The sequence below is a fragment of the Strix aluco genome, chromosome 39 (genome assembly GCF_031877795.1).
Source record: "Strix aluco isolate bStrAlu1 chromosome 39, bStrAlu1.hap1, whole genome shotgun sequence".
NCBI lineage: Eukaryota > Metazoa > Chordata > Aves > Strigiformes > Strigidae > Strix > Strix aluco.
The window spans coordinates 732,816-750,793 of NC_133969.1; the positions used below are offsets into that span (position 1 = coordinate 732,816).

The 17,978-nt window shown below is 37.7% G+C and overlaps 1 pseudogene; it reads right to left on the reverse strand.

Moving 5' to 3' along the window:
* LOC141917527 (kinesin-like protein KIF20B) lies at positions 1–17,722 on the reverse strand (annotated as a pseudogene).
* Between the last annotated feature and the right edge of the window lie 256 nt (positions 17,723–17,978).

Consider the following 17,978-nt stretch of genomic DNA (forward strand, 5'->3'; position numbering starts at 1 on the left):
TTAAGGCAATTCACTCCTGTCAAACACTCTCAAGTACTCACTCGTGTCAGCTTCCTCCCATGCTTCCATCCTTTGAGCAACTGAATCCATAGGAGATTGCATGGGGACATTGTCAGCCAAGAACCTTTCAGCTGGCTCACCTGACTACACCCGAAGTTTGAAAGGTCACTCAGGGGAAGATTAGTCTTTGGGGTTTTGCACAGAGCCCGTGCAATCATTTTTGGTGCTGCTTTGAGGCTATAACACATGTCAGAGCAGAAATACTATTTAAAGGTTATTGACAACAGATGACAAGGAAAGAACATCTAAATCTACCCTGGTCAGTCATGCACACAGAAGCATAGGTGGATAGCTTTCTCCATATGCAGTCAGAATTATCCACTTGACATGGGGTCTCCAAGATGAAGTATACCTTCTCGTAAGGTATGATACCTTAAGGAGATCTAAAATAGACATGCTGTTTAAGGTACTGAATTATTTTATCTACACATGCTGCCTCTCCTTTATCCACTTCATTTATTTAGCCAGAATTTTCTATTCTTTCTGACATGAAACAGCACTGATGCATCACATTAGCAATTCATCTATGATTCAAAGGGACTCCTTGTTAAAAGCAAATCACACTTTAAACAGTTGAAAACGAACTGAAAGAGGTGCAAGCTCATTTTACCCAAATCTAATTATTTAATGAATTGAAAAAGCTGATCTTTCAGTTAAACTCCCAAAAATTGTCTTTGTCCCCAGACAAGCATTTCAGAACTCATTTTTCAGCAGCAATCTGTGAGCACATGGAAGCTTCAGTGCCCAGCAGGGAAGGTACAATTTGGCATTATGTTCTGAAATAAGCCAAAGCTTGCTTCTCAGAATAATCCTTATTCTCATAGATAATTCAAAAATAAAACAATGTTATAGCACCTACATGAAATGCACCCCTATAGCAGAATACTGCTTTTGTTTAGTGTCAACATCTCTAGGAGGAAAAAAAAAAAAAAGAGTCCAACTTTATCCATCAATACAAAGACCTATAAATATTGAATCCAGGAACCCTGGAAACAAACTCTTCCTTAATGAATCTGATCTCATCCTTTTTCTCAAGCCTAGGAGGAGCTCTAGTTCTGCCCAATGAATTTTACAATGGAAGTATCTTTTGTCTTTATTAAAAGAGAGTATATAAACTCCTGTGAAATGTTAGTGTGCAGCAATGGGTGAACAGGTTACAGTAGGCATCAGTGTATATAAACCAACACTTCATCTCAGAATCCTGACCCAAGAAACAAAACCCTGTACCAGGGCTATATATTCTAATCGCTTGTGTGCACGGGTAGTGTCAAGTGAATTTAGTCCAGCAGGGTCCCGTTCTGCACTTTTTATGCAGCTTGGCTAAACAGGCTGCGAAGCGGGTTAATTTAAAACAAAGCAAAACATTTCCACCCCCCGAACCTCCCAGATAAAATTCCTGGTGTGGAGACCGGCTATCTCAAGCAGTGCCTCGGCGCCATCTCCTGGGGATTTTGCTGTTGTACGTGAGACATAGTAACCGACTGCAGAGACCCAAGTAAACATGTTTTACTAAAAATATTTTTTTTCCCTCTCTCACAGCACTAATCAAGTTTCATTAACGTTCAAGTACTTACATTATCTATGGAAAGCTATTACTGAAAAAAAGGTCAGATCTGGGTTTGAATTCAACTCTTGATTTTTTTAGATCAGCAGGTCAAGTTTCTGAAATTGCCTTTAACTGTTTTACTGTAAGCAAGAACAAAGTAACTCAGACATTTTGAGTTTAACATCGCTTTTATGATCAATTTATCCGCACATATTCTACACTACATCCTTCCGCTCTACCTGGCTTACCTTTCACACTTAACCTAAACTTTAGAACCATGTGATCCTTGTAATCCAGTCAGCCTCTTCTACTCTGCAAGACTCAGTCAAGCAGGCCCCAGCTCAGACTCCATCGTTTCATAAATGAAAGAACAACTGGATGCAGCAGACATGTCCTTTAACAGCACATACATTAACAGATTGCAGTAGAAAAAAAGCTATTCTACAATACCCAGATAACATGGAATAAGCCTTATTTATTCTGTACAAACCTTTAGAGTGAATAGTAATAGGATAACTTTGGAAAAAATCTCCAATTTTTTTGTAGTGTTCCATCTCTCTTTTTAGCTTTTTACTTGAAGTAGATTCTTGCTTTCTTAAGGGCTATTCTTTTCTAAACAACTGTGTAGAAGACATCTGTACAGAAATACAAGATCATTGTTTAAGTTGAAAAACTGACTTATCTTCAAGTTTAATTCCATTTTATTTGACTTCAATGTTATTTTCAAGCTGACATTTTGAGCTTTGCAACTGATACCTCTGTTCATTACACTAATGATACTGCCACAGCAAGCAATGTAGACAACCTTATTTTATACCCAAAAGAAAAAAAATTGTCAGAGTTTCACAGAATACATTTAAGGGCATGAGTAATATAGGAAACAAATAGTTTCTTTAAAGAAAAATAGATTCAAAGTTTTAGAGTATTTCATTAGACCAGCTGTTCTAGTTATAAAACAGAAGGAAACTGATGGTGAAAATAAATCTACTGTCCACCCTTTGAGCCTGTGCAGGTTACTACTAAGGCCTAAAATCATATTTTTATAATTGTCATGCACACAGATGACACAAACCTTAGTTTTACTTCAAAAGGAATTGCCTATAACATCACATATGCTAAGAGTATGTTCAAACTAGTCTTCATAACTACTCAGCATGCAACATCCTTCCCTGGGAATCCCTGTACGCTGCAGCCAGTACACGTTCTGGGCAAATACAGACTGACTCTCCTTGGTTAGCTTAGAAAGTTTAGTAGGAAGACAACGTCAGTGTTTAAGAATCCTATTAAAATACATAGATAAGGATAAGATACTGCTGCATAAGAATGTTTGCTCCTTTCACAAGTCCACCTTTACAGAAAAGGTGGACTTGTGAAAGGAGAAACTAACTTCAAAATTGAACAAAACCAAACTATTTTCTTGTTGCTTGTAGAAGGTGAATTAGGCATAGCAGGTTTTGCATTTTTCTTGTTCTCACTTTTCACAAAATCCTAAGAAAATAAATATGACAAATTTTACCTAGGATTCTTCTGGAAAGAACAACAATTATCTGTATTAGAGAAGCAGCCACTGTTTAAATGCTAGGACTAACAGTAGGGAGGCATTGACTACTACTGGATAGAGGTAACTATTCAAATGTGAATTAAATAATAACAAACTTGTGGAAGGGAACTAGAAATGCCTGTAGTCAAACCATTCTGACATTTACTATTTTCTTCTCTCCATTATTTCCTATACTTTTGTCTTTAAGAGATTTGACAAGCCAACACACAAATTGAAATAATAAATCTAAGTGTAAATTCAGATTTATGGTGACAAGTATAAAAACCAGGTTGGTAGCACAGTGCCATTGTTAAGCTGTCTTTTAATGACGTCTTCTATCTTGTGAAGTGATGCCAAGAGAGTTCAGATAACTGACAGCCGTACCAACTGATAACAGCATCAGAAAATGGAAAGAGGATTTTGTTCTTTAATTAGAAGGGAGTCTCTGCAAAAGATTTGGTTTTGTTTGTTTCTAAAGAACCAAGAGGGTTTTGTTTTATTTTTTAAAAAATTTGACATGAGCAGTATGTGGTTATTTTAGCACTACAGATTTCCCCTCACTCCTTAGTTTTAGTTTTAACAATGCTTTTCAGTTTTAGGAAATTTAAAAACCAAATTGTGTCTTCAGTAGACTTTAACAGTTAAAGTTACTGAATCATCTTATAATCTATTTCTGTTTGGCATATGTAACATGAAGATAAATATTTAAGAGTAACATTGAGGTGAATAAAAAAGCAATAAGATATTTTTAAAATTAGTTCCACGTTATTGAAAAATTACTTAGCTAACTGTCATCCTATCGGGGTATGAACATCTATACTATGGGAGGATTTATAAATGGATGGGTAAAATGTCTTCTCAAAACATGGATGACCACGTTAGATGAAATATATTCATCTGTAGATAAGGTTCAGTGCTTTTTCAATGCCTTCATAAGGATGATTATTTTTACACTTAGTTTTCCAGCAGCCTAAGAGAATACTACTCTCAAAGAAAATTGGTTCAAGACATAGGAAGTTTAAATCAACTCCGGACATTATTCAAGAATGAAGTGTCCAATTCCAGATGAATTAACTTACACAGCTTTTAACAGTTACTTTTGCAATCCAAGTTTAACAAAATGAGTTTATTGAAGTACTGTTGAACACTAATCACTGAAGTGACCATTTCCCTTAACTACTTTACTAAGAGATTAAAAAAACATCACTTGAGAACACTTGAAGGAAAATGCTAGAAAAGCATCAGATACTTCACTCTCCAGCTGAGACAAACTCACTCAAAGCATCACTTACCACTTATGCAGATGATCCACAGGTCATCTCCCTTATACTCACCTGTCAGCTGCAGAAGTCCTTAGAAGTACAGAGATTCATAAGCCCCACAAGTAGGATTACAAGTATGTAAGTACTACCACAATGAGGTGTCAGGGTTTCATAGCCTTTGTAAGTGTCTTGGAGATTGGAGATGTGTTCGTGCTAGTGCTGGTAAAAGGCAGAGGAAAGAAATGTGCAGTTCAAGTAGGAGCAGAAGATTTTTACCACCCTGAACTGCTGTGAAGCCTTAGTCTCTCACGTAAACACCACAGCACACTAGGAAGGCTGGCACGTATAACCTAGCACAGCTGAAGTAATTAAAGAGGAATTAAGGTCTACAGAAATCAGGGAGGTTCAGGTGCTCGTGCAATTAGCTCTGTATATTCCCTCTAAGTACAAAAAGATAAAGAAAACACAGACTGGACAAAAAGGCAAAGGAAGTGGTCTTGAAACTCTGAAATGCATTGATTAAGCCCAGGGGCTTAACTTGTAATTGCCTATTAGAAGAGATTATAATTGATATCAATTAACCAAAAGAAGCAGTTCTAGTGAACTGGTCTGTAATCCTGCAGATCACAGCTAGAGACAGAAGCAAATAGTAAGAGCAAGGAGAAATGTAAAGGGTAAAGAGGAAGTACCTATCAGGGACAAGTGTCCAGAGTCTGGATAAATTGAAATCTATGACTTTATTCAACACAGGCCAGAGATCCACCACTTGGCAGGGGGCGGGGCATGGCGGGAAGAGGTTTAAATATTCTCTCTATATATCCTTAGGATCTCAGTGAGAATCAAAAGGATAGGATTTTAACAAATGATCAGAGTAATAAATTGAAAGACTACACAACACATTTTGTCAGTTGGTCTAGGTCATACCTCATCCATCTCTTCACTCTTCCTTTTCTTTCTTGGCTTGAGCATTTTAACTGTAACTGGTAAGATGCTGCCCTGGTGCTTCACCTCCATCTTACTGGGTTGCAGAGCTGTGAACTGCATTTCCATCTCTGGTTTTGGGAACCGACCAGTATTTCCATTTTCTGTGGACACTTCTGACGAGTCAAGGACAATTTCTGAATGGTCCTGCAAATACATGGAAATTTTAAGAACACAAGTTTTAAAATAACTGAGTTAAAACCCCCATAATACATATCTTTCCCCAATGGATTGCAAAGTAAGCATTCCATTTCCCAGCTGTTCACTTTCAGAACACTTCTAATTGAAGGAATCTACTTCAACCATAGCAGAGTTTAACCCTTACTTTCTAAATCTTTGTTACATTTAAAAAAGTTAACATTTCTATCCACAATCACAGAACTTGAACTCAGCCTGATACTTTGTTTCCAAGTCATTTTGCTCAAGGTCAGAGACAGTCACAGTTTTCACAAGTAGCAGTAGTAGAATTGACATGACTTTCACCTTAACTCTGCTGCTCCTTAGGAGCTAGGCAGTAGTGGGAGCTTTTGAGAGAAAAGTATAACCTTTCTCTAGCCTATCTTTAAGGAACTCTCCCTTCCCCTTCTACATCAGAGAAGTTGTGTAAGTAACAAGGTCCAACTAGCAAGCTACAAGCCAAATTCAACCTATGAGAGACTTCTACAGCACCACCTCTTCTCTGGAAGAAGAGCAGGCATTAAGGCAGCCCCTGCCCACAAGCGGAAAACCTTGTCTTGTTCTGACTCACAGCCAAACCGCACGGACTGCACAGGGAGGGGGGACGGAAAAATCAGTTTGCACAATTCTTCTTCCTCAGCAGCACTCACCTTCCACCATCCACCCAACCTGTTTTTCTTAGCAAAACCAGCAAGTTAGAGTTGTGGTCTTCCCAGCTCCTGCATCTCTGTGGCAGCAGTTCAGCTGCTGGCTAGCATACAGGAATGGATTCAGCAGCTGTTTGAATGAAACCTGAAAGACAGGCTGCTGGGGTGGCTGGTGGTTGGAAATTGCAGGTGGCTGCTACTACTGCTGCTGGTGGGGTCCCAAACAGAGCAGCTGCTGTGGCTTCTTGAAGGGCACCTTCCTCCTCTCAAAAAGGAAAGTGATCAAAGCTCATGGAAAGCCCAAAGATAGTCACATTCTGCAACAGGCTCTGCTGGGATTCTGAGTGGGAATACGAGCACCACTGCATTCCCAAGAATGGAGTTGGCTAACAAAAACATTTTTCTTTGTAACTGCTACTTCATGAGAGTTAGCAATCAAAAACTTACGTAGAAATGGCTAGTGTCATTAGCTAACACAGCTACACACAAGAATCCTGTAGTGGAAGAAAGCAAATCCAATCTGCCCTGCCATTGCTCATCCATTTAAAAGGGTTTATCTATTTTTTTCAAGTGACTTATCTAATAATCAGCCACTTCATAAGCATTGGTGAGAGGTAGGATTTCAAGAGCGTGCAGCTGAAGTCAGATATAGCTATTCACATGATTATGTTATACATCTTTTATTTCTACCAAAAGCCACTAAAATCAGGTGATCTGATCACCAAAGAAAGGTATTTGCAGAATAAAACTTTAGAATTGTTCAGACAACAGGATACATTTTCTTCCCTATTCTGCATTTAGCAAAACCCATACAACAGCATAAAATTTTTTAATTTCAGTTTTGTACCTACCTCACATAATGAAGAGGCACTGCTAGGACATCGAGATAATGAATAATTCCCTTTAACTTGATCATATCTAACTGGAATACTTTGTCCAAGTACAGGATTAGTCCTGCTTTGTTTTTGCATAAACTGTAAATATTTAGAATGAGAAAAGATTATGCTAAACTGTAAACCTCAAAATATTTTGGTTTTTCTAAAGCCACAATATAAAAGCTCAATTGCAGACAGCTAATGAACACCTGGGCTGAAAGACAACACAAGTTTAAGGCAGTAACCTCGACTCACGATGCCATCATCAGATGTGCCCTGCTGGGTCTCACCAACAGTCCGTCTAGTTCAATATTCTGCCCAAGACTGGCAAAGGGAGATGCTATTTAAGGATAACGTGTGTGATCCTGGTCACCTTGTCATCTGTCCTCTCCATACTCTCCCAGCATTCTTAGCTGTGCATTACAATTGTCAGAGTCTACATCATGGCCTAACACTCAGAGTATCCATTTAAAAATATATTTATGGATTTCTACTACAAAATTTTTCTAATCCCTGCTGACAGTACCTGTTTCCACCACCTACAGAAGATTACTAGCTGCTTCATATAGGAATATGTTATTTTAGCTGTCTTAAAACTATCTCCTATTAGTTTCATGAAGTGCTGCCCAGTTCTTGCAGGATTTTAGCAAGGACAGTTGTGCCTTCTGTCTATCCATCACAGCCATGATTTTGTAAACCTCAGCCCCACAACCCTCTGGTGGCCTTAACCTCTCCTAATCAGAGTGCCAGCTTCTTAGCCTCTCCTCACAAGGCAGGAGACACATATTGTCTTGATCACCTTAGATTTTCTTCTTTATCTCCACTCTCTTTCCTGAGAATTATTTGACTTCCCCCCAAAACTCTACCCCATTCACTTCACACCATAACAGTTTCTCACATGATAATCCTGGTAGTAGCCTCTCCTTATTCATAACATCAAGTACTGTGGCTACTGGCTTGAGGTAAATACTTCAGCACCAACTGTTCACAACAATTCTTCTCTATAACTAACTTCTTAGCAAAAATAACTAATTTTATGGTGCTCTCTTAGCTGCCATTACAAAGCTATATAAACCAATAACCATTCTGAGAGCTCCTCTCTACTCCCTCATACATCACAAGCTTTATCTATGCGGCACCAGCTGAACTGACGAAGGAGCAAGAACCTGGTCAGTCTTATTTGGCAGTAGACAGGAGAGAGATGAAGAGATGCATTTTATCATTCAGTCCAGTTCTGCCACAAGAGGAGAATCGCATCTTCTAGCAGCCAGGGGAGGGTCTGCTAGGAAATCCATGTTCAGCTCTCTTCATTACTAGTTAGCAATGGAGTCACGTAGCATTAATTCAGTTTAACAGGAAAACTACCTCATTAAATACTGCTCATGTAGCACACAAGGGTTTGGTCAGAATCAGAAGGCTCAGTACAGGTGCAAGCCTTTTAATTTTTGTTCAGGAAATATGCAAAGTTGATCTTTTCTTTCTGTAAACATCAAATATTGTTTTGTTTTTAAGTAAGATGCAAGATACCGTTCTGTTCTTGTGAACCCCATACGGGCTGGCAGCTCTAATTACAGAACCATCTCTATTACCACACTATAGGTGACATCAGGAAAGTTGTCTGAGCTGAAATCCCCTTAGCACTGACATAACCAAACAGAGGTGACATCACAAATATTATGTCTTCAAATCTCTAGAACCTGGATTAGTTAACTAGTTTTTCCCTCAGGTACAGAAGTTTTACAGTGTATAGAGAGGTGGTATTCTCTTAACTAAAGTACTTCTTTTTCTGAGAGGGAACTTGAAAGAGGGAGAGAGAAGAATGAACAAGAACTCAGAACTAATGATATAGTTAAAGTACAAAGAACTACAGAAAGTAACTTTTGGGAGATTCCCCACGTTGCTGAAATATATAGTGAGAAAACAACACAACAAAGATGTTACTAACAACATATCATTAGTATATACTTTCTATAAATATAACAAACATACCTCTTTGTTTACAGACTGATCTATTTTATCTTGTCCTTCAGGTAAAGGTACTTCTGCCAAAGACTGAAGACTTTTATGGTTAATGCCTTGTTTCAATTCCTTTATAAAGTCATCTTTCTCAGCCAGCTGTTTTCTTAGTTCTTCTGTATCAGTTCCCTCATCCTAATAAACATAGCAAAAATTGCCACAAATTGCAGGATTGGCAAAAGAAATTAACACATGCATGAGCATCATTACAATTACTCAGTAGCATCAGTTTTAGAATTGCAGGCTAAAACAGCCAACTGTCCAACAAAAAGCCAACAACTTCATGTATGAGTGGCCTCTAAAGTCAAGAAAGGTCATATAACAGGTGGGAAGATGTAATGCAAAATTTTTTATTTTACTCTACTTGTGTAGTTCACCTCCCACTTGAACTTTATAAAAGTTCACCTGCCATTTGTTCATGAACTTCTTGGTTCTGTGAAAAAGGCAGCAGATGTGATAGTTGTTTCAGATTTCCAGTCCAATCAAATCGCAATGATCAAACAGACTTGAGTGTCTATTTGAACTACTGAGTGTTTTGAAACTTCAGTTACTGTTACAAATTCAGTTTCAGAAAAGCATAAAGCTTTATATTAGCTGCAAACAATTTCAATATGCTTGAAATAGAGCCAAAACGTAGTTTTGCAGAATTAGTGAATAACAAAAGAAAAAACCACAAAAAACAACTACAAAAGAAATCCCTCAGAAACAAGAGAGAGAGAGAATGAGAGAGGACCTTTCCTGAATCCTTCACTGCTGCTTGTTTCAGTTCTGCTATTTCTTTATCTTTTTGTATGGCGATAGAAGCCAAAGTCTCGAGCTGTACTTCCAAAGATTCTACTAACCGATCTCTTTCTTCACGCCACTTTTGAAGGTTGCTGGCCTTTTCTACCAGCTGTGCAGCAAGTCTTTCCTGAATGGGGGAAAAATAGGTTAGAATTGAACACCACTTCTACAAACCATCCGAACTGTTCTGATAGTTTAGTTTGGCATAGTTAGTACTATCTTATGGCCTCAGGAGGCTTGAGAGCCTATGTAGATCTTAAAAAGCTCACACAGAACTAGTTTCACTACAAATATACAAAAGAAAATCATGCTTCAAATGAGAAAAAAATGGTATCTAAATTTATACTCTTTGTGAAGAGAATTTTTGTCAAGAACCACCACTCCTGCTTGCCCACTTTCTGATTTTATTACTGGAAAGTCTCAGGCAAGCAAAGTCACAGACAAAGTGAAAGTAGTCCTAAGCTCCTAACACCCCCCTGTACTGATTGCAGGTCCAGAAGGTCATTGCTAACTACTTCTAGATGCAAGTACAGTTTTAGATTGCACAGATTCATACACTAATTTCATATGCTTAGGAAATTACAACCTTGATACAGTCCAGTGACCAGGCAAGGTATCCACCTTGTTATTAACTATCAGTCACTCTACTTTGAAAGTGATATGGGAGCAAAACCACTAGCATTTTGACCAAGTATTTTTATTGGAAAGAAGCTTTTTTTGTCAACTACTGCTTGCTTCTTCAAAAGCCTCATAGGCTTCCCCCCCCCCCCCTTTTTTTTTCCCAGAAAAGCCAAGCAACAAATCTTGTTTTTCAAGGTATGTTTTCTCAGCTTCATTAAGTAGCAATTCATTTAAGCATAGGTTACTTATTGGTGTTTTACACACAAGATGAAGTTTGAAGAATTCATAGCAAGGCGGTGCTGGTGATAGGATAGAAAGGAACAGGCACTTTCATTTCCATTAGGTATTATGCTTTCTCATTTTGTGACACTCCTGTTCTTCCCTTTTCACATGATCTCATGTAGGCTTTGCCATGTGATAAAGTGAGAGGACTTTGACAACGGCCAGCTCCCCTCAAGCGCCCACACTGTTAACACTTGACACGAGATCTGCTCTGTACTAAAGACTTACGCTAGAGGACTCTGCTGAGACCTCCAGTCACTTACAATTTCTGCTTGTTGCTCTACACAATGTTTTCTGTCCTCCGCAAATCTTCTCATTTCTCTGTTGCGATGGCTCTCAGCTTCTTTCACTTGACTTATGAGTCTCATTTTTTCCTCCAGCCAATTCTTTCTATCAGTTTGATACTTTGCCTCATTCTCCTATTTTAGTGGAACCAGAAATAAAGCCATAGGCAGAGATTAAACAACACAAAAAGAAGTCTTAAAATCCAGATTACCATTAAACACATTAGTTTCAAAAACATAACAGAAATACCAGCACAGTTTTACTCCAGCATATTCCCAAGTGCAAGCATTACATTCTCATTTGTTCTTTTCCATTTTAAAAAATTGTCTAGCAGTTTTCAGAACTTATTATTCGGACTGGCATGTCTTCAGGGAACAGACTTTTTTTCCTCTAAAAAATGCTCTGGGTAAGTCACAAACACTATTAAAGTTACACCAAAGGTAATGGCAAAAAGACCCTTTTTACTTACAAATTCCCAATCTTTTATATTGCCTTGCAGGACATGTTAGGAAACCTACTTCAAGAATGAAAGGCAAAAAATGCAGCACAATTTGAATGGGAAACAGAGATAGTGTGTAACCAGGAATGTTACTTCAATCCACAGCAACTTTGCCTCCTTCTCTACCACAATCAAACCTCTTGTCAGACATTCTCCCACACAAGACAGAAGGCACCTGAAAAGCTGCCTGGGAAAAAAGTCTGCTTTCTAATCCAAGGAGAATTAAGAGGTAAACCCTCAGCCTAACAGGAAGGGCTTACAGGTCACACAAGCAAGCACAAGATCTTTAAAGAGTCTGATTTATTTGCCCAAGCAACTGATGGGAAAAAGGTTTGAAACAATCCAGCTCCTGACATATGTTCAGGACAGCTGTAAGAGGAGCCCGGCTAGAGAAGCACCGTCCATGGCAGCACACCGCAGTGAAGGGTGCACCCCACTGTGGGGCATCAGTGATGCTGTGTATTACACAGACACCCATCCAGACTTTGCTGCACTGACACACTGCAGTTTTTAGAGGAGGTTTCCTTCAGCAGTGTAAGAACTTGCCACATCATGCCCTAGCTCTTGAAGATAGTGACACAAAAAAATTTAGACTCCTAAATGAAAGTTATGGTTTTAAACCTAAGTATGAATTACATCACCATATTTTACCTTCAGTTCTTTTTCCAGTTTTATTAATTCCTCATTTTCATCTCTGTTTTTTTCCGTGGTGATGCTCAGCTTTTGCTGCCAGTCACTATTGCTCTGGTTATTCAGCTCTCTGTGTTTCTGCTTCCATTGTTCTAGTCAGTACACAAAATGAGGTTATATAACACACAGTTTAAATGCATATTTGACCACATTCACATCCATCTACTGAAGTTACTTGGATTTATCAGCTATGACCACAAAGGGACAAGAGAAACATTTAACTGTTAGAAGTTTGTTATGCACTATACAAAATTAATGCCTAAATAACACTCAACAAATCAAAACAGAGATTTAAAGCAGCTATCACAATACATCCAAAACAATTTTGCCTCCTTGCTCCCTTTCCATGGAGAGATTACCCTGAACTAATCTGTTGGTCTCTTCTAATTTGGCTTCAAGCACTTGATCTTGTTTAATCTGAGTCTGTTCTTGTTCTTCTAATGCCATCTGCAGATCTTCAATTATTTTTTCCTTTGCACACTGTCCTGGTTTGGGCCAGGTCAGAGTTAACTTTCCCTGGGCTGAGAGGGAGCACAGCCGGAGGGCGGATCCCGATGCTCACTGGAGTATTTCCCACCAGTGATGCTGTGCCCAGGGGGTACAGCCGGCCGGGCTCTCTGCCACCGCAGGTTTCGGGTGCAGTCGGGTGTTGCTGGGGGGGGGGTGGTCGCTGTGCTTGGTAAGACGCTGCTGCATTTTATTAGTTTCTTTTTTTTTTTTGGACTCACTATTGTTACTGTTGTTCTCTTGTTATATTTAGTAAATTCCTTTCTTTATATTCAACCTATGAATTCTCTTCTTTTTGTCCCTCCCCTATTTCACGGGGAGGGGGGAGGTGAATGACTGTCACGTGGCGACTGACTGCTGGCTGAGCTCAAACCTCAGCACACACGGATCTGAAAATAAATTTACAGATGAGCCCCCATCCTAGTTCCCACCATTCTCTCCCAAAGTGCCTTCGTCACAAGTAATTTCCCCCATTTCCTGAGATCTAAAGCTCTATTAGAAAGAAATAGAGTATCTCTATGGAACTTTCCAAATCCAGAATTCTGAAGTGATTCCCATCAACTTGATTTAGGTGAGCATTTCAGTGTTAACGTCAGACTAAGGCTTGTATTATATGAAAAACTAACTATTGTTCAACTGCTGAGTGTTTATCAAACCTGCAGAAACTGTTACTGTGCTAGTTCATTTTCAGTGTTTGATGTTGTTAACATGGCCAACTAAAGTGGCAAATAAATACCAATATCAAGTAAGTTAACACTGATAGAGCAAATCGAGTCATTCTTTGGGGCTTATGTTTCTTATTCTGAGACTGTTTCTTTGCTTTCAAATATTCCTGCTAATAATGATTCAATAAAAATTAGTTCCTGACTGTAACACTTTAATGTCCAGGTTGGAGTTTCTCAGTATTTTAAAATATAAATATGCAAGACTCTCCAAATTAGTTAACATCACAACTCATTATGTTGCCATTCCACACGCAAAAAATGGCACAAGAAGGGCTTTTTCTGACCTTTCAACGCTTTCTGATACCGTTCCAGCTTCTCTTTATTCAACTGCTCCTAAATATCACATTGAAAGTGAATTAAAGAAAACATGTCAAAAACATGTTGAAAGAAACAAATATACATGCTAGATAGTAGTAGCTTTTCATTCTGATCTTTAATAAGTAATAAATAAAGTATTTAAAGACAAACAGTAGAAACTAAGTTTTTCATATAGTGAAAGGAGCATTCCAGGTGACTAAAAAAGTGTTTAGAAGACATTACTACTAACATATCTAAGTGTCACTAATCAGAATCAGGGTATCTGCAGGTATTAAGTATGTATTTACTAGGCAGATTACTCTATTTAAAACAATTTGCCAATGTCCTGCAGTGAGAAGTTCTTTAAACATCTTTCATTCATCCATTAAGACTAATTTCAGCTGGCTACTCTTGTTTTTACCCCAATTTCTGTAAACTTTCTCCTGTTGGTTGGAAAATTTGCCTCATTACTGGATTAGTTAAAAAAATTAAAAGCAAGTAAAATTTTAAAAAATAGAATACCTTTTTAAATTGCAGGATTGTGTGATGTTTGATCTTTAATGCTTTACACAACTTGTTTTTAATTTTCTGAAGTTCATCAACTTTGTTCCTCAGGGATTTCTCCTCAGCTTGCATTGCACACACCTGTAACAATGCACAAAGACAGCAAGCAAAGCTAACATTTAGCTATAAGCCTTTTACAATCTCTGCAAGTTATCCAGGTAAAAAATACTTTAATCAAGAATCAAATTTTTGCAAGCATCTTTGCTAAATTTCAGGGGCTAAAAGTGCACTATACTGTACATCCTTCCTAGGGAACATTTTCACCATAGAATCGAGTATTAAATTTGGCAGGAAAAAAAAACCAACAACAAACCACACCACCAAAACCAAACCACCAGGAAACAGCCTAATCAAACTACACATTCAGTTGTCCTTTAAAAAAAAAAGTGTTTCCTGACACGTGATCCCATCCACTCCGTGCTACTTCCCAAAGGATTATACACTGCATGTTGAGTAGGGAAAAGGTCCAGAAATGTCAGGCTGCTGGGGAAGACATTAATACTTTTTTAAAGCTTAACTTTCAAGCCCAAACTCTTGCAATAGTCTTCTGGATTTTAAGTTCTTGCGATATCCCATGAGGTTCTAAGAAATCCCACTGCTTAGTAACTAAATACTAACAATCAACATCAGTAAAAGTTATTCCATTTTTTTCATTTATTTTCCCCAAACTTAATAGAAAACATCTCAGATTTTAAAAAGTCTCTAGAAGTTCATGCTTTCCTTTTCCAATTAATCCATCTTTTCCTCCCAGAGATGAGCATTTTCCAAAAGTCTGAATTCTGAGGCTTTGCAGTCAGCACAAATAACAACATTAGGCTACTGTTGTTATGAAGATTACAAAGTCCTCCTCCATAACCAGGTTAGCCTACTTTTGACAAGCCTTTTTCAAGTGTATTAATAAAATTTACTTCCCCCCTTCAATGTCAGTATTAATCCATGTTTTGACGTCTGGTCTTATATTTGCTCAATGGCAATGTAACTTTAGATTCACTCTCACTCTAAATGGATCACTGAACACAGCCTTATTATGAACCACTTTTAACATCTGTAGCTTGAGACTTGTGAAAACAGCTTTTACTAACAGAACCCTAAACAAACTTGCAGAAGAAACATTTGGCCTAGGGTTACAAACCTGGTTTTGTACTTGCTGAATTTGTTTCTTGGCATCAGAAAGTTTCTCTTTCAAGTCTGCATATGCTTCCTCTTTCCTCTGCAAACCATTTTTTTCAAATGCTGTACAAGGGCAGAGCTCTCAGAAAGATCTTTACGTAGCCTTGTGTTAGAAATTAAGAGACATAAATAACATTAGTGTTACACGTCTCAAAGAAACAGCTTTTACACATTAACTCAGGCTCTTTGATGGCTGGTTTTATTCCTGAATAGAATCACAGATCTATGAGCTAAATGACAAGCTTTATAATTTTACTTTTGGATTTCAGCTACTTATTATACGATCCTGAAGTAACAAACTGCTCAGATTCACTCTTGAACAGTGCAATTTTTTAAAATTCTTTTTTTAAAGCACAGTAGAGTAACCATTTCTATCATTAGGTGTCCTTACACAGTAACAAAAGGGACAAACTTAATATCAATTAAGTATAAACTTGATATTTACATCCCAGACCTTGTAAGGATCAAAATAAATAAAAATCAAAAGAAAGTAGAAAAACCAATAACATTGTAACAAGTTCTGTTGTTATTAAGTGCTACGAAGTCATTAAGAAGTTTAGTGGGTTTATTTTTAAATGGTCATATTTATTTTAAAAAGCTTACAGTAAGTTATCTTGGATTTTTACTTTACAATTAACTAATAGAAGATTTATTAAATTCTATAATTAACAATACAGAATAAGGTCTCACAAAAGGAAAACCTTTCAAAGTCCCCCAGACCTTCATGCCAAATTGTATTTTAGAGCACATGCAGGTGCCCACAGATATTGGAAGTGAAGAAACCCCAGTCAGAAGGGCTACACAGCATCTTAAAGCCATTTTTACATGATTGCAATTTCTTTGCCACATAGCAAATATAATCTCTCAGATACATTTAATCTTTTATTTCTTAAAGATTTAAAAAGTAGAGGGGGCTGGGGAAGTTTCACTCTCCTACACCCATTATTCCTTCAAGTTCTTACAGTATACTATGTTCACCTAGAATAGCTATTACCAAAACCACCTGTTTACTGTTTAATTACTAGGCTTCCCCCCCCCCCTTTCTTCTTTTCCTTTTTACCATTCAGCCCTTTCTAAAGAAAACATTGCCTGCTTTTATACAAGTTACAGCATATAACATTAAACTATACCATTTCCTCCAAAAAGGGTATGCAACATAATACTATTAGAAATCCCCAAATAATTCCTCATTTCCCATTTCCCCCTACGATAGTTCTGCATGATTTAGATCTATATTTCTGAAAGAATACACAAACATGTGAGGAAAACAGAGCTAGCAAAATATGCAAATACAGAAATCAAGTAGTGCATTAAAAGTTCTTAAGCAGTTTGATTAATAAAGTTGACAAACATGCAAGTGTGTTATGTCAAAATAAACTGATGTTCACAGAAGGTAGTTTTAACTTGAGTCTATTCTCAAAGGGCTAGGAATTCTCTCATTATTTACTTACAATTCTATAGATTGTATTTGCTCATCCTCATTTTTCTCTTTTTCTTGAAGAGTGTGTTTCATGTTCTCCAAGCTGTTCAACATCTGCACAACTTCCTCCTTTAGATTTGCTTCCTGATCATTTAATTCTTTCAGTTTTTTGTCTGAATTGGCACATTCTTCTTGCAGAGCTACTGTATTACTTTCCAGATTTAAAATAATAGATTCTTTTTTCTTTAAGTACTTCTTCTAACTTTGCTATGCTGTCATCTTTAGCTCTAAAAGCCTCCAAGAGGCATTCAAGCTCCCTTATTTTTCCCTTGTAGCCGGTAACTTCCTCTTCAAACCCTGCAATTACTCTGTGATCCTCTGCAGCCTGTTTTTCAAAATCCTGGGTTTTCTTCTGGATGTGCTCTTGTAACTGACTCATAAGATCTTTTTCCTTTGTGGACTGATGATCTTGATTTGCAGTCTCATTTAATTTTAGTTGATTATTATAATTCTCAGCATCATCAAGTCCCTTCTTTAAGTCTTCGACTTGTTGAAGTAGTTCTTGAATCTGCTGACTTTTTTGTGAAGAAGCCTTAACAATGTTTTGGCATCCTTCCCAAATGCTTCCAACACTGCAATGAAAGGAGCTCTCCTGTCCCAGAGCTGCTGTAGAAGCAGTTTGGGACTCCATGCACACAGGACTCAGTTGAGCTCTCTCCAGTTCATCTGTCTGAGAGTCTAAGGAATCCTTTAGATTAACTGAATCAATATCCATAGCGTAAGACTCTAAGTGACATTTATATAACTCATCTACTTTGGACTGCATTGTTTTAAATAGTGACACTTTATAAATTATGTTTTGTTTAGCACCTTCTACTTTGTTATTTAGCTGAATAATCTTTTCTTCTTGTCCCCTATTGATAGTTTTCTGTTTGTCCAATTCAGAAACGATCTCCTGATGGTCAGCTCGACACTGCTGAAGTTCTGCACCTAAGCCAGAAGCCCTTTCTTCAGAAGCAGAAAGCTTGAGA